At 42.1% G+C, this 19873-nt stretch overlaps 1 non-coding gene and 1 pseudogene across 1 annotated transcript; one reads left to right on the top strand and one right to left on the bottom strand.

Moving 5' to 3' along the window:
• Positions 1-2191: 2191 nt before the first annotated feature.
• On the bottom strand, positions 2192-16982 carry LOC118482614 (annotated as a pseudogene).
• On the top strand, positions 13129-13234 carry LOC118483475. The gene has a single exon (XR_004870764.1). It is a non-coding gene; the product is annotated as a small nucleolar RNA R71 (small nucleolar RNA).
• Positions 16983-19873: the final 2891 nt, after the last annotated feature.

Genomic DNA, 19873 nt, shown 5'->3' with positions numbered 1-19873 from the left:
GCTCCATTTCCTCGGGGTCTATCTGATCATAGTCTTCTTTTGTCAGATTTGTATTCCCGATCTTTCCAGCCACCAAACCTTCATAGGACTCTAGCACAGATGCCAGAAAAACCATTTGTTGCTTGGCCGACTCTTCATCAAAATTCTGTGCGTTCTTTAGATCTATCGCGATGTTACAAGAAAACTTCGCATCAGAATGATTTGCAGAAGACGTAGATCCACTGTGATAACCACTGTGGCTTCCGCTGCTTGAACTGCTTTGACTTTCTTTGTTTGCTGAAGAAACATTCTCAGCAGAAAATGCAGTTTTCGGAGAGGTAGCTTTCGGGATCAAGCTTTTTGGATAATACAGATCCAGATTCTGCTGATAGGATGAGTGATTGACTTTATACGCCTTTTTCAACTCTAGCTCATGACTCTCAAGTCTTTCAATCACCACATCTGGAGTCAGATTTGCTGGAGCAATAGTGTTCTTTAACATCAACGCATAATACCTCCAATCCATATCATCAGGTAATGAATCAAATAACTTGTCAACAAGTTCTTCATTTGGATAAGTGATGTCATGTCGTGCAAGCTCCAGCTTTAGATGACCGAACCGTTCAATCATTTTGCACACCGATTCATTCTTAAGACAACTAAACATGTCAAACTCTTTTTTAAGCAATTTCGTCTTATTTTTTTATAATCTCATTACTCCCTATACACTTTTTCTTGAGTTTTTCCCATAAGTCTTTAGCATTGGAGTAGTCTATCAACGAAATGATATCTTCCCGCACCGATTGAAACAATAATGCCACACACTTTTGCTCGGCAACAAAACCTTCAATTTCTTCAGCTGATCTCAATGCTTCGCCATTCTTCTTTCCATTAGCATATCCAGTTTTCATACTTTTCCAGCTTGGAAAGGCGAATGCCATCAACCAATCTTCAAACTTTGTTGCCCACCTGCTGTAATCTTCTATAGCCATCAGCTTAGGAGGTTTGTTAAACGTTCCAAATGCACTTTCGGACTCCCAAGCTTCTTTCTTTTTCTCTTTAGGTTGATTCTCGTTCGTATTGTTCGATGTCGAATCGTTGTTTCCTGAACTTCCCATGAATGCGTACATATCACTAAATGGATTCAAGAACATATCATCCATCGTGAACGTACCTGCAAAATCAGACAACACTTAGAAAAGCTTTGATTTAAAAAATAACAGAACCACAAAAGCGATCCTGTTTGTACAGCTTGACAGAAAAGCGGATCAATAAATGTCCGAATACGCGGTCCAGACAACACTGTCCTTTCGAGCGGACCACAAAGTGTAAGTTCGAGCGAACTACAATTTGTTTGAATAAGCGATCCGAGTATGTTCGTTCGAGCGGACCAGAATGTGATCGTTCGAGCGGTCCAAGATACGTCCGTTCGAGCGATCCTAATGGTAAAATTGTCCGAAAAAGCGATCCAAACTGTTATTTCGAGCGATCCTAAGGCTGAATTTCGAGCGATCCAAACCGATTGTCCAAAAAAGCGATCCTAATGTCCGAAAAAGCGATCGACTATTTTTAACCAGTTTTTACCATTTTTTGTCCGTATTTTCACCTGATTCTTTCTAGGGTTTGTTAATAGTGAGTTTTACACGTTATACTCGAATTTCAGACAATTTTGACCGTTGGAACCACTAGAAACTGAAAAAGTATGAGAGAAAGTGAGTAGAAAAGAGAGATTTCTGCAGATCTATGCTGTCGTAGTATGAACTCCTCGTCCTGAGCTCTGATACCACTTGTTGGACCGTTCTATGACCCTAAAAGTCAGTCGAAGTAGTTCATCTTCATGTATGAAGGCGAATCAACATATATGAAGTTACAACAGCTTATCCTTTCAATTCCTTATCTTTCTATTGCTTTCTGATGAAATTTTGGCAGAGTTTCAGCACCGTAGCACACACATACACTGTTACCACTTATGAACCGCTCCACCCTATATATACTAATCTTGGGTCGCTCATAAGACAGGCCAAATGAGCGATCCAGATCACTTGTCCTAAAAGCGATCCAGGGTGATGACATAAAAGCGGTCCAAGACAATACACTACCATATAAGCGATCCTAACCTTGTCTAACCTAATATTTACACTTTGACCCCCTATTGACCAATATTGACTTCAGACTTTTTGTAGACGCAGTCAACAGACATTCCGTGCATCAACTACTTGGCATCATGCGCTCTCTTCATTCCGTCCTTGTATTGAGATGCATATTCATATGCCATCTCCCTTAGCTCCTCCAATTCATACAACTTGAGCTTCCGTTCCTTACCTGCATCATCATATTGCACATTAACCTCTTTAATAGCCCATAATGATTTGTGCACAAGTTCAACCGGTAAATGACAGTTTTTACCGTAGACCAACCGGTAAGGTGTAGTGCCTATGGGTGTCTTATGTGCCGTTCGGTAGGCCCATAAAGCATCGTTCAATTTAATTGACCAATCCTTACGGTCCGCCCGCACGGTCTTTTGCAAAATCTGTTTGATTTGCCTATTTGACACCTCAACTTGCCCGTTTGTTTGCGGGTGATAGGGGGTAGCAATCCTATGGTCAACACCAAACCGTTTTAAGATTTTGCCAAACCGAAAATTTTTAAAATGAGATCCTCCATCACTTATGATGACACGAGGAATCCCAAACCTTGAGAAAATATTGGTTTGGACAAAGTTGCATACTACGGAGTGGTCGTTTGTCTTGGTGGCTATTGCTTCGACCCATTTTGACACATAGTCAACGACCACCAAGATGTACAAATTGCCATAGGAATTGGGGAATGGGCCCATGAAATCAATACCCCATACATCGAAAACATCGACTACAAGGATTGGTTGCATGGGCATTTCATCCCTTTTTGAAATACCCCCTAATTTTTGACACTCTATGCAATTTTTGGCAAACTCGTTTGCATCTTTGAAAATAGTAGGCCAATAAAGGCCACTATTCAACACTTTGTGACCCGTTTTGTGACCACTAAAGTGACCACCACATGCAAACGAGTGTAGATGTTGCAGCACGCTCGGAATCTCTTCGTCATCAATGCATCTCCTTATAACTTGATCCGCACACTCCTTCCACAAATGCGGTTCTTCCAACCAATAGTATTTGATTTGGGACATGAAGGGTTGCCTTTTCCGTCTATCCCAATGTGACGGCATGTCACCTGTAACAAGATAATTGACAATGTTAGCATACCATGGCAATTTATCTAATTTCATTATATGCTCATCTGGGAAAGACTCATTAATCTCTAAGGCTTTCGGATCATCTTCCAGCATCAACCGGGACAAGTGGTCCGCTACCACATTCTCAATGCCTTTCTTGTCCCGTATCTCCAAATCAAATTCTTCGAGCAACAACACCCATCGGATTAACCTCGGCTTCGCATCTTTCTTCTCCATGAGGTACCTAACTGCAGTGTGATCCGAGTAAATAATCACTTTACTACCCCATATATAAGACCGAAATTTATCCAATGCATATACCACCGCAAGTAGCTCTTTTTCGGTAGTTGTGTAGTTCAATTGTGCATCCGAAAGAGTCTTACTTGCGTAGTATATGGCAACGGGTTTCTTGTCAACCCGTTGTCCCAACACGGCCCCCACCGCATAATCACTTGCATCGCACATAATCTCAAAAGGTAAAGACCAATTTGGCGATTGCAAGATTGGGGCCTCCACTAACTTCTCTTTTAAATTGTTAAAATTATTTTGGCAATTTTCATTGAAATCAAACGGTTGGTCTTTTAACCACAAATTACATAAAGGCTTCGTTATATCACTAAAACCCTTAATAAATCACCGATAAAACCCCGCATGACCTAAAAATGACCTAACACCTTTAACAGTCGTAGGATATGGTAAAGTAGATATGACTTGTACTTTAGCACGATCAACCTCTATCCCACGACTTGACACCACGTGCCCCAACACAATTCCCTCTTGAACCATAAAATGGCTCTTTTCCCAACTTAGGACCAAACTAGTTTCAACACATCTTTTTAATACTTTATCTAGTTGGTCCAAACAAGTCTCAAAAGATGATCCAAAAATTGAGAAATCATCCATGAAGATTTCCAAAGACTTTCCCACCATATCGGAGAAGATACTCATCATGCACCTTTGGAAGGTGGCGGGAGCATTACATAATCCAAACGGCATCCGCCTAAATGCGAAAGTACCGTAAGGACATGTAAATGTAGTCTTTGATTGATCTTCCGGATGGATGGCAATTTGGTTATAACCGGAATAACCATCTAGGAAGCAATAAAATTTTTGCCCCGATAATTTCTCAACTATTTGATCAATGAAAGGTAAAGGAAAATGATCTTTGGAAGTTGCGGTATTCAACTTCCTATAATCAATACAAATTCGCCACCCGGTTACCGGCCGGGTAGCTACCTCTTCACCTGCGTCATTTTTTACGACTTGTATACCGGCTTTCTTGGGAACCGTCTGTGTTGGGCTCACCCATTGGCTATCCGAGATCGGGTAAATGATACCCGCATCAAGCCACTTCAACACCTCTTTCTTCACGACCTCCCGCATGTTTGGATTTAACCGCCTTTGTGCATCTCGAACGGGAGTCACATTCTCTTCCGTGATGATTTTGTGCATCACCACCAAGGGACTAATACCATTCAAATCCGCAATGGTCCATCCAATCGCCGCCCGATTGGTGACCAACACTTCCATCAACTTTTTCTCTTGCTCCCCGGTTAAATTCGATGCAATGATAACCGGGAGAGTATTGCCTTCTCCAACATAAGCATACTTGAGATGCTTTGGCAATGCTTTCAACTCCACTTCCGGAGGCTCCACTAAAGACGGCTTCAATTTAGTATCAATGCTCTCCGGTAAGCTTTCAACTTGGTGCGTCCATGTCGGTTTTCCTTCTCTAACCGCAAGCACCTCCAAACTCCTCACTTCCTCGTCCATGCTTTGTTCCACCTCCACCTGTGACCTGTCAAACATATAACAATCCTCCATTGTGTTTTCCCCATAAACGACTGTGTCGCAAAGAGGTATACACGTGTCAACAATGTCTGCCATATAGCATTCATCATCAACTGGAGGGCTCATAAGTCCGGAAAAAACATGCAACCTCAACCTTCGGTTTCCAAATGTCATGTCAACCGTTCCTGTTCTGCAGTCGATTTGAGCATTTGCAGTTGCTAAGAACGGTCGACCCAAAATCACCGTAGGTTGTTTGGTTGGGTCCTTGGCCACATAATCAAGTACTAGAAAGTCCACCGGATAATAAAAATCCTTGATTTTCACTATCACATCCGAAACAACTCCACGGGGTAACTTGGGTGTCAAATCGGCTAACACCACGGTGGTGTTCGACGATTGAAGTGGACCAAATTCATATTGGTCATACAAGCTACCCGGTAGAATGCTTACGCTAGCACCAAGATCGAGAAGTGCCCGGTTGATTTTAAAATCGCCTACTTGAATTGAAATGATAGGCGCACCCGGATCTTGGAGCTTAGGTGGAAGTGCACCCGAGAGAATCGAACTCACATTTTCGGTTAAATCTAATTTCTTTGGAAATTTATGAGTGCGTTTTTGGGTACACAAATCTTTCAAGTACTTAGCATACGACGGTACTTGTTTAATTGCATCCAAAAGAGGTAAATTGATTTTGACTTGTTTAAAAATTTCCAACAACTCTTCTTGTTGTGGACCTCTTTTGTTTACAACTTTTTTCGTGGGTCCCTTCAATGCTTCGGGATAAGGGGCGGTATTAGCCTCCACACCCTTTTCCTTAGCCTTGGGGACGGGGATGGTCCCAACGGGTGGGTTGTTTTTCTTTTTCAAGTCATTTTTATTTTGACCCGTTTGACCATCCTCACGCTCATCTTCACTCGCATCTTCCACCACCCCTTCAACAAATTGGGGTGGTGGTGTTTCGACACCACTATCAACAACACGACCACTACGTAAAGTAATTTTATTAATTGGTACCTCACGTGTGTTCCTTGAGCTCGACCCTTGATGCTTAGGGTTCATGGTGGTGTCACTTGGAAGCTTCCCCATGCCTCCCTTTATTTGGGCCACTTCTTCCGCTAGTTGACCCACTTGTTTCGCCAATGCCTCGTGTGCTTTGTCTCGAATCTCGTTTGCCTTCTTTATCTCTTTAACATCACTGTGAGTCTCCTTTTGCATGTATAGCAAAGCATCCATCTTGGCACTCAAGTCATCATTACCGGTTTGGTTGTTTGACCCACTTCCATTACCGCCTTGATTATTGTAATTCTTTTGGTACCCACCTTGGTACCCTTGGTTGTAATTTCGTTGGTAACCTCCTTGGTTACCACCTTGACGGTTTTGGTATGATGACCCACTTCCTCCTTGATTACCCGATTGGAAATTCGGGTTCATTTGATTTGAAGCGTTGCCATACCGAAAGTTGGGGTGATTTCTCAAACCCGGATGGTAAGTGTTGGAGTTCATGTCATACTGCTTTCTATCTCCATACACTTGATTGACTTCTTCGGTGTAACCACTCGACCCCATTGAACATTGCTCGGTCGCATGTCCAATATCTCCACATTCTTCACAAACCGCAAACTGAACCGCATTTACCTCTTTCTTCTTTTTCAGTTGGGCCATTTCCCGTTCTAAAGTGGAAATCTGGTCTTTGGAATCGAGATCAGGAAGTGACCGGGAAACTGGATGTCTTTTCGCTCTATCGGCCGATTCTTTTTCCTTGGATCGTTTGCTCATCCTTTCCAAAAATTCCCAATCATCATCCTCATGATTGCTCAGGAGTGTACCGTTACTTGTTGTCTCAAGCCGATTCCAAGTTGCATCATCCAAACCCCGTACAAAGCATTTCACCAACTCCCATTTTTCTATTTGGTGATGTGGGCATCTCCTCATTAGCTCTTTGAATCGGGTAAATGCTTCATGTAACGGCTCACTCGAAAGTTGACGAAATGACTGAATTTCATCCCTAGCATCGTCGGTCTTTGCCATAGAATAGTATTCGTCCAAAAATGCTTGTTGCATTTGTTCCCAAGTTCGAATACTGTTGGCCGGAAGTGTAAGGAACCACTGTTTTGCCTTGTCTTTCAACGAAAATTGAAATAACCGAAGCTTAACTTCCTCTAGTGCGAAATTGTGCCCCCCAATAGTATCACAAATGGAAGAGAACTCCGTTAAATGTGTGTACGGCTCATCATTGGACCTCCCATTGAAGTGAGGAAGTATGTTGATGTAATGCGGTTTACAATCAAACATCCTCCTTTCGCATACTATCGGAGAATTATTCTCGGTCACTATCGGGCGGAAACGGTCATTTACTCCCCGTGGAGGTTGTTGACGGCGTTGTGGACCATTAACTTCTTGATCGACCGGTCTTCGATTATCCCTTCTTTCACCTCTTTGATCCCCCCTTCGATTATCCCTTGGGTTACCACCTCCCACGAAACGAGGAATCCGGTTAGGGTTTGCATTGTTGTTGTTGTTGTTGTAAAACCCATCATTTCGGTTCCGTTGGTTATTGTTTCGTGGTTGACGGTTGTTCCCATAACCATCGTTTCTTCCACCTCCGTAACCGTATTCGTCGTCCCCAACATAATTGGCGTTTTGATAACCAAATTCCTCATCGTCATACCTTCTAGCGTTGTAGACATTTCCCCTATTCACGTAACCCCAATCTTCATCATCATTAGCCCGATCATCTTAATACCCCCCATCCGAATTTTCCGTATGAATGCTTACGTGTTCCGGCGATTGATAACCGGGAACACTATACGGTTCATCATCGGGGATTGCATTCCTTAAATCGTCAATGTTGAAAAATGGGTCTTCATTCGCGGGATTGCCGCGATCACTGTTACCTCTATGATCGGAGTTGACATTCCGATCATCAAGGTTGATAGGTAACGAAGCTTGTCGGTGCAGGGGTTGTTGTTGAGGTGTTCGTTGGGTATTGTTGGTGTTTTGGTTTCGGAAAGGTGGAGTGGGTGGTCTTGCGTTGGTGTTACCACCCGGTTGTTCTTGAGGTATAGGTTGGGTGTTTTGGGCGGGATAAAAGGTTCCTCGGGATTGGAATTGATTTGGATGGAGATTTTGGTTAGGATTAAAGTCTTGGTTGGAGTTGTGGTTTGCCATTGAATCGGTTTCAAGGGTCGGTGTGAGTGGTGGTGTTTGGTTGGTTTGATTAGAAGCAAGAGTTGCTTCTAACCGGCTTGCTAGGTTCCTTCTTGCAAGTCTTTCAATTTCCGGTTCGTAGACTAAAGGTGAAATCCTCCCGGAATTTCGTGTACGCATGCACTACCTGTAACCTGCACAAGTAACACACCCCGCGTAACAAGGAAAAAGACAAGTACAAAAAGAAAGCTAAACAAATTAAACAGTTAATCACAAAAATTCAAACAATATCCAAACACAAAGCGCACGCACTCCCCGGCAACGGCGCCAAAATTTGATCGGAGTGTCGCGCTCCGGTCAAAGATAATATTTATAAGCCCAAATTACCCTTTTCAATGTGTTAGTGGTAGTAAGGGGTCGCTCCACGAAGAGTATGTGGTTTGTGTATGGATTTGACTGAATTATAAAGACTTGTCACAATTATGAAGCTTGCCAGGTATTTTTTTGTATTTTTGTTTAATAGAAAGATGTGAATTTGGATTACTGAAATTGAATTATTTGATTAACAACTACTACTTAATGATTGCAAGAATTTTGGATACTAGAACAATAATAATAAAATGGAATCACACCCGGTTTCGGTAATTGCTAACCTAGGATTTCTACAAGTTTTAATTCCAACTCAAATGCATTTGATTAACGGATTTAGTGTACCGTGACTTAGGTGCTACTAACTATCAACGCCCCGAAGAACGGACAAAAAGACACTTTGTAATCAACACAAGTAAATCCTAACAATGATAATGCACAATTACATATCACCGTTTCGTGAAGTCATAACTTTTAACATCGCTCGACAATTCACAAATTCGCAACAAATGTAACACTATTATCAAGAGTTTCAAAAACCAAATACAAATTGTCACTAAGTTAAAACAAGAACAATTCGAAACCCTAAAAGTAACAACTACCTACACCGGGGTGAAACCGAGATGATTAGCCGCTCATGGTTGATGCAACTTGATCACTGGATGGTTGGAATGCGGATGAAGTCATCTTGAAGCTTGATTGGATGATTGGTGAATGATGAAGGTTGGTGATGGATGGTGATGGTGGAATGGTGAATGATTAGATGAACTAGGGTTAGGAATCAAGATTGTGTTGAATTGATGATGATGATTCTTGATTCGGGTAGGATGTAGTGATGAAAGATGGAATTGGAGATGATTGATTGTGAGTTTAGGCTCCAAGATGATGTTTCAAACTCAATTCCCTGTGTAACCCCCGTATTCAATGCAAGAGAGCCAATCATATTCGAGCTTGACCCCCAAATCCTCAAAATTCACGTTTTGAAAAACCACTACCCGTCGCCGACGGGCCTGACCCCGTCGCCGACGGGTCCCCAAAAAACATTCTTTGGCCGACGGCCTAATTGACTGGTTACGCGAACATGCTGCTGACGGGCTAATCTGGAGGGCGTCGCCGACGGGGCCCAGGCCGTCGGCGACGGGTTCTCGTTAGCGATCTTTTGTTTTTCGCTTCCAACGCTCCCGTGTGATCCGTATTGCATCCCGGTGCTCCGGTTTTCGATCCGGTGATCCGTAAAGCTCCCGAAAAGCTCCTTAAACTTCATTAAACCTGCAAAACACAAATCTAATTAAAAGTAGGCTATTCAAGATTAAAAGTCGAATAAAATCAACAACTTAAGCATCAACGAACACCGGTTTTCAACCACGCATCAGTGGTGTAGTTAAGTTGCGCTTCGGATAAAGTTTTACTCGCATAGTAAATCACCACCGGCTTTCTATCAACCCGTTGACCCAAAACTGCACCAATAGTGGTGTCGCTTGCATCACACATTATCTCGAACGGCTTTGACCAATCCGGTGGTTGCAAAATAGGAGCTTTGACCAAGTGTTCCTTCAAAACAGTGAAAGCTTGCATACACTCGTTAGTAAAATCAAATGGGACATCTTTTAATAACAAGTTGCATAAGGGTTTGGTGATAACACTAAAACCCTTAATGAAACGTCTATAAAAACCCGCGTGTCCCAAGAATGACCTTACCCCCTTAACATTTTTCGGAGGTGGCAAAGATGATATTACCCGTATTTTTTCCTTATCCACCTCCATCCCCCTTTCAGAAATCACATGACCCAACACAATGCCCTCTTGCACCATGAAATGACTTTTCTCCCAACTTAGCACTAAATTTTTCTCAACACATCTTTTTAACACTTTTTGTAATTCATTGAGACAAGCATCAAAACTAGTGCCAAAAATGGAGAAGTCATCCATAAATACTTCGAGTGACTCTCCAACCATGTCCGAGAAAATACTCATCATACATCGTTGGAAGGTTGCCGGAGCATTGCACAAGCTAAATGGCATTCGCCTAAAGGCAAAGGTGCCATATGGACAAGTGAAGGTGGTCTTGTGTTGGTCATCCGGGTGTATGGCGATTTGGTTGTAACCCGAATACCCATCTAAAAAACAATAGTATTTTTGACCCGATAGTTTCTCAATGATTTGATCAATGAATGGTAGCGGGAAATGATCCTTAGAAGTGGCGGCATTCAATTTTCGGTAGTCAATACATACACGCCACCCAGTAACCGGTCGTGTGGCAATTTGTTCACCACTTTCATCCTTGACTACTTGAATGCTGACCTTCTTAGGCACAACTTGGGTGGGACTCACCCAAGCACTATCCGAAATCGGATAAATAATTCCCGCATCCAACCATTTAATTACCTCTTTTTTAACTACCTTCCGTAGGTTCGGATTCAATCGCCTTTGAGCCTCTCGTGTCGGCTTTGCATCTTCAGTGGTAATGATTTTATGCATGACAATGGATGGACTAATTCCTTTGAGGTCGGCAATCGTCCATCCAATAGCTCCCTTGTTCTCTTTTAAAACCTCCATCAACGCTTGCTCTTGTGCCAACTCCAAATTAGAGGCAATAATGACCGGTAAAGTGTCATTATCCCCTAAAAACACATACTTCAAGTGGCTAGGCAAGTCTTTGAGCTCCAACTTTGGCGGTTCCTCCAATGATGGTTTCGTACCCGAATCGATCTCCGCCGGTAGACCTTCAAATTGATGAGTCCATGGCGGTCTACCTTCTTTCAACACAATCGCATCTTGCTTTTCCTCTTCAACCCGGAGTGCATAAGCATGTACCTGTTCAGAAAAATCACACAGGCAAATATCCAAACCATCCTCCTCATACTCATGCGGGTTGCATCCATCAACTATATCTGCCATGAAACACTCATCAACACCGTTAGCATTAGAATTGTTAGTAAAAACATTCAAATGCATTTTTCTATTTCCAAAAGCCATATCAACTGTACCAAATCTACAATCAATAATAGCATGTGCGGTGCTTAAAAACGGCCGACCCAAAATTATATTTTGTTGTTGCTTAGGGTCCGCCGATGAGTAATCCAAGACTAAAAAGTCAACCGGGTAATAAAACTCATCAATTTTCACAATTACATTTTGAACCATACCCCGAGGTAACTTATGAGACAAATCGGCTAAAACAACCGTTGTCTCCACCCTTGCTAACGGACCAAAGTCATATTGGTCATATAAGCCCCCCGGTAAAATGCTAACTCCGGCTCCAAGATCTAGCAACGCCTTAGCCATTTGAAAATTTCCAACTTGTATATTAATCAATGGCGTGCCCGGATCTTGGAGCTTAGGAGGAAGCTCCCCATTTAAAACCGCACTCACTTGCCCGGTTAAATCCACCCGCTTAGGCACTTTCTTTTTGTTTTGCCTTTTTTGTGTACATAATTCTTTTAAGAATTTTGCATAAGCGGGGACTTGTTTTATTGATCGAGAAGTGGGAGATTTATTTTCACTTGTTTAAACATGTCCCACATCTCCTCTTTTTGAGGACCTCTCGACACAATAAAATTTTTCTTTCCCGGGTCAAGTAAGGCCGATGGAAACGGGACTTGACTCGGTTCACCCTCAACTTTTTCATTCTTTTCATTTTCACCCAAACCCGGTTTTTTAACAATTGTTTCTTTTGGTTTAACCGGTGAAACTTCATCATCACTTTCATTACCCGTGACATCCTCAACTACCCCCTCAACCAATTCGGGTGACAAATTGGCTTTGAACTCTTTTCCACTTCTCAAAACACTAACATGATTAATATTAACATTACCTCGTGACGAACCATGTGAAGGGTTTACCTTAGTGTCGCTTGGAAGTTGACCCTTACCTTTCTTCAATTCCGCCACATCGGTTGCTAATTGACCCATTTGGGTTGTTAGTGATTGGATGCTTTTGTCACGAACCTCATCCTTTTGCATTCGCACTTCATCAAGTTGGTTCCGTTTTTGCATCTCCATTTGCATACTCTTTAGCATCTCCATCATCTCGTTTCCACCCGAAGACCCCCTTTGTTCTTGACACGTTTGATATTGTTTTTGATAGCCTTGGTTATTTCCGCCTCGGTATCCACCTTGGTTATTGTAAGATTGGCGTGAACCAAAGTTACCTTGGCTACCTTGAAAATTCGGGTTTGCTTGATTTGAAGGGTTCCCATATCGAAAATTCGGGTGGTTCCTCAACCCGGGGTGGTAGGTGTTAGAGTTCATGTTATTGTAATTCCTACCACCTCCTCCTTGACCTTGACCTTGAACCGCATGGACTTCTTCGTATTGCCCTTCCAACATCCCTTGGCAATTTTCAGCCGCGTGACCTATTTCATTACACAAAGCACAAACATCATAAATTTGGTTAGTGGTTTGAATATTACCATCATCTATGGCGTGCACTTGAGGTCGGGCAATGGCCGGTCGGGCTCTTCTTGAGGCTTGAGCTTTCCTCTTTGATGTAGTTGCCATGCTTTCCAAGAACTCCCAATCATCATTCTCATAATTTGTTCGAAAGGCCCACCGGTAATAGACATCAAATCACGTGCATCTTCGGCACTCAACCCCTCGTGAAAGGCATTCATCAACTCCCACAATTCAATTCCATGGTGAGGGCAATTTTTAATCATCATATTGAAACGCTCGAATGCCTCGTGAAACATCTCACCATGTTGTTGTTGGAAGCTTCTCAACCCCTTTCTTGCATCGTTGGTCTTTTTTTTTTTTGGGTAAAGGGTTACCCCGGTGAATTTTATAAATCAAAACCAATAAGTACAAGAGTGAGGCAAACTTACCACACTATTTCTAGCCCTGGCATACCAGAACTAGATACAAACGACCAAACCAACACAACTAGGCAACATAAGCCACAAACAAACGAAACCAATTCGGCCAAAAAACACAAACAAAACCAAGAAAGACTACAACACTAATCCGGTTCTATCTCCATATTGCTGCTAGGAATCTTCCACTTCTCCATCAAGCTTCTTTTTTCGAATCTCCTCTTAAACTTGAAGTTCAAAATTCTCATACGGACAGTCGTGATAATTTCCTGAGCAACCACCAAAGCCGTACGTTGCCTTCGATTAAAAAGCCTGTTGTTTCGTTCTTGCCACACAAAGTATGAGGCAGCCGCAACCACCAAACGGCTGATGACATTGTCGGGCTTTTTTAAGCTCACATTTTGCTCCATCCAAGTCATAATATCGGACCACTCACCATTCACATGCTCCATGTTGGTCATCGTTCTAACATTATTCCAAACTTGAGCCGCAAAAGAACATTCAAAAAACAGATGATCTCTCGAGTCCCTGTCAAAGCAACATAAAGGGCAACACATAAGTTTAAGATTTGTTTCACTTCCCGCTTCCCACACCGATAGCCGATCTTGCGTCTTCAATTTATTCCGAATAACAAGCCAAATGTGGAACGAGTGTTTGGGGATGCTGCATCGTTGGTCTTTTGGGCGGTGTAAAACTCATCCAAGAAAGTTTGTTGCATCTCCCCCCATGTATATATGGATGCCGAAGGTAACGTGTAAAACCATTTCTTCGCCTTATCTTCCAAAGAAAATTGGAATAATACCAATTTGATATCGTCGGCCGAAAACCCTTGACTCCCAAGAGTGTTGCAAATCGAGTCATAAGCCTCTAAATGAAAGTAAGGCTCCTCCGTTGCCAACCCCTTGTACTTTGGTAAACTTTGCAAAGAGTTGGTACTTACTTCAAATGTTCGCCCTTGATCATTATGCGGAATAACTACCGGTGAAGGGTTTTGAGTGATTACCGGCCGAAAGTGTGCTTCGATGCCCCTCACATTTTCTCTAAGGTGTCTCCTTGGTACACCATACCTACCTCTTGGAATAATAGGACCATTTGGCCTTGGTACTTGCCCTTGTGGTGCGATTGGTTGTTGAAACTGTTGTTGTCGCATTGGTGGGCGTTGAGGTGGTCTTTGAAATTGTGGTTGTACATGTTGTGGCCAGACTTGTTGCAATGGGATAGGTTGTTGCATTGGTGGCCCTTGTGGTCTTGGCCGAATGTGTTGCGGTATGAGTTGTTGTTGAGGCATTCCACCAACACTTGCCATCCCTTGGGATTGACTTTGAACATACCCAAACTCCCCTTGATCACCATAACCTCCATAAAAATACCCATCCTCTTCATAACCCTCAAAATCTTCAAATCCTTCATCATAACCATCTCCTTGAATTCCCGAAGTTTGCCCAAATGGGATGGTCGAATACTAAAAACCCGATTGTTGTGGTCTAAAGGATGAAGTAGTATGCACAATGGTTGAATTTGGTGCAATTGTGAAAGAGGATGATGATTGACCCATAGTTGGGGGAAAGAAGTGGGATAATGGTGGGATTGTAGTAGATGGGTTGTAGATGATGGCGGGTTCAGCTTGAGTGGTAATTGGTTGGGTGACATTGGATGGTGTGAATTCGGCGGTGGTATTAGGTAATGTGGTGTTTGGTGATGGTTGGGTGGAAGTAGGTATAAAGGATGAGGATGATTGACCCGTTGTAGGTGGAATTTGAGAATCAGCCATGATGTTTCTCGGTGTGATGGGTGAAGTGGGTGAACCAATGATCTTGTTTTCTCGTACTAAAACTCTGTTTTGTCTTAGCGTTCTTTCAATTTTCGGATCAAACGATAGCGGTGATGACCTGTGAGAGCCCCTAGTATGCATACACTTGAAGTACCTGCACACTAAAACACAACCAGCGTAAACCCGAAAATAACAAAACAAAACTATTAAACTAACACACGTTGCGCACTACTCCCCGGCAACGGCGCCAAAATTTGACGTGATGTCGCGGTCACAATCAAATTTAATCCAAAAACAACTATAGATAGTGGTAAGAGGGTATCGAACTCAGGGAGTATGTGGAAAGTATGTCGATTGTATAGCTTTGTAATTAAACTACAATTACCTAAAATGCAGAAATTAAAACTCAGTGATTTAGATTGTTGTTTTGGAAAACTAAATTAATAACTAAAAGCAAATTGAAATTGGTTGTTTAACAGATTAGGGAAACAATGACCATCTTAGGATTCAGTTTCTTTAAACAATTGTGTGTAATTCCAACTAGAAAGAGTTACATAGACATAATCGTGTATAGATAATTGATGTGATAAAAGGGAACAAAGTACTCGGATTAGATAACGCGAGGTTGTTTCCCGATGACCAATTAATCAATAACCAACCCTAACCCTTCCCGTGATATCTCGATTGCCAACGGCACCAAGAACGTACGATTAAGACTAGAAATTGCAATACCAATTAACACGCTACAAACAATTATGCATACACCATGATAAACAAGCAAACACAAGTTATCATTCTAGAAATTCAGAAATAAACACACAAGAGTTCAAAGAAAACCTGCACCTAAGATGATCACCGAAAGTTCTAGCCACTCATAGCTTGGTGAATCATCATAACAAGCAATTCAACGTTCATACAAATCGAAAACACAAACCGAATGTTAGGAAAATGTTTAGAACCAAGCCTCGACAGCCAAAATCGCCCCCAAAGTGTTTCACAAACGTCCAATGATGAGGAATGATGAAAAGACACCATAAAACTAACTTAAATGTGGCAGTTACACTTTTCCCGTCAGACACCACCGTAATTTACGGCTCCACCGTAAATTACGGTGGTCAATAAAGTGTTACGGTGCTGCACTACTGATTTACGATGGCCTCCAAATGCAATCCAGGTCCACCATAAATTACGGTAGGACCGTAATTTACGGTGGTGGGCTGATATATCTTCTTTTGTTTCGTCTCTTGTTCCACGCTCGACCCGTTCGTCTCTAAACCCTCCAAAGCTGCATTTAATCCATCTTTTAACTCCCGAACCGCACCTGAACATAAGCAACAGTAGTTATCTAATTCAAGATAATTACACGATTAAGTGAAGGATTATTTCGTCTTTTAACATGATTAAGCGTTGTCCAACGGACCACCCGTCAGGCTCCTGGTCCTTCCGAAAGGTCAACTAACTTATTTCTTGCAATATGAACCCTCAAATTTGACACATAAGGGCTTCAAGATATATACCCACTTTGTTAAGACCTCGGTTAACTTTATTGTTGCCCGAAAAGTCATAACTTTCGAAGTTGACGCTTTTAACCCCTCGCATACGAATTTGATCATAACTTACTCATACGATAACGAAACTTTACGAAACTTGAATCGTGCATTTTAGTGAGCATAATTTACTTTTACAAAGCTTCGGGTTTGTTAAAAGGTCACTCAGAGGTATAACTTTAAACATGTTGACACATTTATCCCCTGTAGTTTGTAATCTCTCACTTTTAGCTTCGTATGATCAATGATTTATTCGTTTGACGTTATTAACATCATGTAGGTTTATTATGAAGTATATTTATTCACTGTTGATATTTAGAACCCGTATAATCACATACTTTCCATGTTTGTCATCTTTAGTCCTTTTATAACATCCTTTCACACGTTCAAACTTTATGACACGTGTCAACACATTATAGGACGTGAATTTTCGAGGTGTTACAACTGGTGCCCAGATCTTTGAATTTTGACACTCTGGTGATTACTTCTCAGCCATCAATGGTTCCAGATGTTCAATATGTGGGTGGACCAAAAGGAGTGCACTACGGTTCAACAATGGTGACTCAGGCATTAGGTTCATATTTCCAGCCAGCAGGATCCTATCCTCAGCATATGGGATCCTTCATGAATTCAGGAGCCTACTCAGGAGCGCAGCAGATTCAAGGATCCTCCTTTGTTCCAGGATCATCCCAGGTTCAAGGATCCTCCTTTGTTCCAGGATCATCCTAGGTTCAAGGATCCTCATCTGTTCCAGGATCATCCCAGGTTCAAGGATCCTCCTTCGTTCCAGGATCGTCCAGTTTCAGGGACCCTTCCAGATGCCAGGATCCTTGAGGAGTTTGCAAACAGGAAGTTCAGATGTCCATCAAGGAGATTTTATTCCGATGCAGACCATTGCTTCCACTGGTCCCTCCATCATTCCAGAGTCCCAGCAATATGGATTCACATCCGGTGTTCCTAATTCGAATCCGATGGGAGGTAACACTTTTAATAATTCTCTTACCACTAACCATGGATTCATGCAGGATACAGGTATCAACCATGCTATGGCCAGAGAGTTGCAAAAACTGAAGGATATGATATCAAGTGTCCAGGAGTGGTCAAACCTATCCTGGAGATTGCAGATGGAAGCCACATGATATCTCGTTTTGCACCACCAATCTGTGATGCTGAGATACCCAAAAGGTTCCATGTTCCAACTATGAAGCTGTATGATGGTTCGACGGATCCTGAGGAACACATAGCACAATACAGGGAGAGGATGGAGATCAATCCAATCCCAGAAAGGTTAAAGGAAGCGTGCCTGTGCAAAGGATTCGGATCCACTCTTACTGGATCAGCCCTCAAATGGCTGCTAAGTCTTGCCCCTTACTCTATTACCTCATTTGCTAATCTAGTTAACTTATTCAATAATCAGTTTTCTTGTAGTAGAAAATTTGAGCGATTAACTAATGATCTATATAGGGTAACCCAGGGTCATAATGAATCATTAAGGGATTACATTACCAAGTTTAGTAAAGAATCCTTAGACATCCCCAACTTGGATATAGCCACGGCTGTTGAGGCCTTCAAAATGGGATCGCTTAGGGATTCATTGTCTATGATGATCTTGTTATGACACCGTGCAGGAACCTAGATGAGGTAAGAACCCGGGCACTCAGGTTCATCCGGCTAGAGGATGACAAAAGGATCCAGGAGAGATTAGCAGGATCCTCAAAACAAGAGAAGCAAGGATCCTCGTTCAACAACAACAAATTCAAATCCTATAACAGATCTGATAACCAGAACGTGCATGCAGTTGATCAAGAAGAGGATGATGAGGATTATCCTCCAATTTCTGAATATTGTTTTTCTGTTGATAACAATGAACTAATCCTTGCGATGCAGAATCTAGGAGATAAAGCCAGATGACCTAGAAAAAATGACAGACCGGCTGTAGCCAAAGACAAATCAAAGTGGTGTGCATACCATGAAGATTTTGGGCATTTAACAGAGGAATGCATTGCATTGAGAAAGGAAATTGGATACTTATTGAGCAAGGGGCATTTAAAAGAATTGCTGGGTAGAAAAAAGTCAAGGACTCAGGATCCTGAAAGGATCCCTGAAAAAGCTCCGGCCCCTCCAGCAGATGCACAAGTGATAAACTTTATTTCTGGAGGATCAGACATCTGTGGTACATCCTTCTCAGCAGCTAAAAGGCATGCAAAGGAAGCTAAAATGGATAATGGAGAAAGACCTGTTCGAACATCAAGTGTCTCTGAAGGAAAAGTCATAACCTTTGATGAGGATGATCGTGTTGACATCCAGGACCCTCATCACGATGGTTTAGTTATTACTCTTTTTATTTCTAACCATTTTGTCCGCAGGATCCTTATTGACAGAGGAAGCTCGGTGAACATTATCCAGCTAGATGTTCTGAAGAAAATGGGTATCCCTGAATCAGATATCATACCAAGATCCTCCGTGCTCGTGGGATTTAGTGGCGAAACCAAGAACACCCTGGGGGACATTAAACTCCCAATTTATGTTGAAGGATTACATAATTATCAAAAATTTTGCGTTATTGACTGTTTATCTTGTTGTAATGTTATCCTTGGCAGGCCCTGGATACACAATATGAAGGCAGTCCCATCTACCTACCATCAATGTGTGAAGCTCCCTAGTCCTTAGGGAATAGTCAAGATTGATAGTGATCAGCAGGAGGCTAAGGATTGCTACACTTCATCAATGAAACCAGCCTCGAAATCAAGGGAGCAATAGCAATCAAAGTATCCTCCAAGGGATGTCTTGGAGGCAAGAGAGCAGGATGTGGTAGAAATCCTCATGGATCCTGATGATCCTGAATCCAAAATCTATATTGGATCAGGGATCCTTGGCAAAATGAAAGAAGATCTTGTATCCTTCCTCAAAAGAAGAAAGACTACTTTTGCATGGAAGCATGAGGATATGACAGGTATATCTAAGGATATTATAACTCATAAACTTGGCATTGACAGGTCATTCAAACCGATCCATCAAAAAAGGTGGAAGTTCGCACCAGAAAGAAATGCCATTATCCAGGAAGAGGTAGAGAAATTGCTCCGAGCAGGTATGATTAGAGAGCTCAAGTATCCAAGATGGCTGGCCAATGTGGTTGTTGTTCAAAAGAAAAATGGAAAGTGGAGGGCATGTGTCGATTTTACAGACTTAAATAAGGCATGTCCCAAGGATCCTTTCCCATTACCCCACATTGACTCCATGGTGGA

Source organism: Helianthus annuus, chromosome 10, assembly GCF_002127325.2.
Source record: "Helianthus annuus cultivar XRQ/B chromosome 10, HanXRQr2.0-SUNRISE, whole genome shotgun sequence".
In the NCBI taxonomy this organism is placed as follows: domain Eukaryota; kingdom Viridiplantae; phylum Streptophyta; class Magnoliopsida; order Asterales; family Asteraceae; genus Helianthus; species Helianthus annuus.
This window is presented reverse-complemented; position numbering and strand designations above follow the sequence as displayed.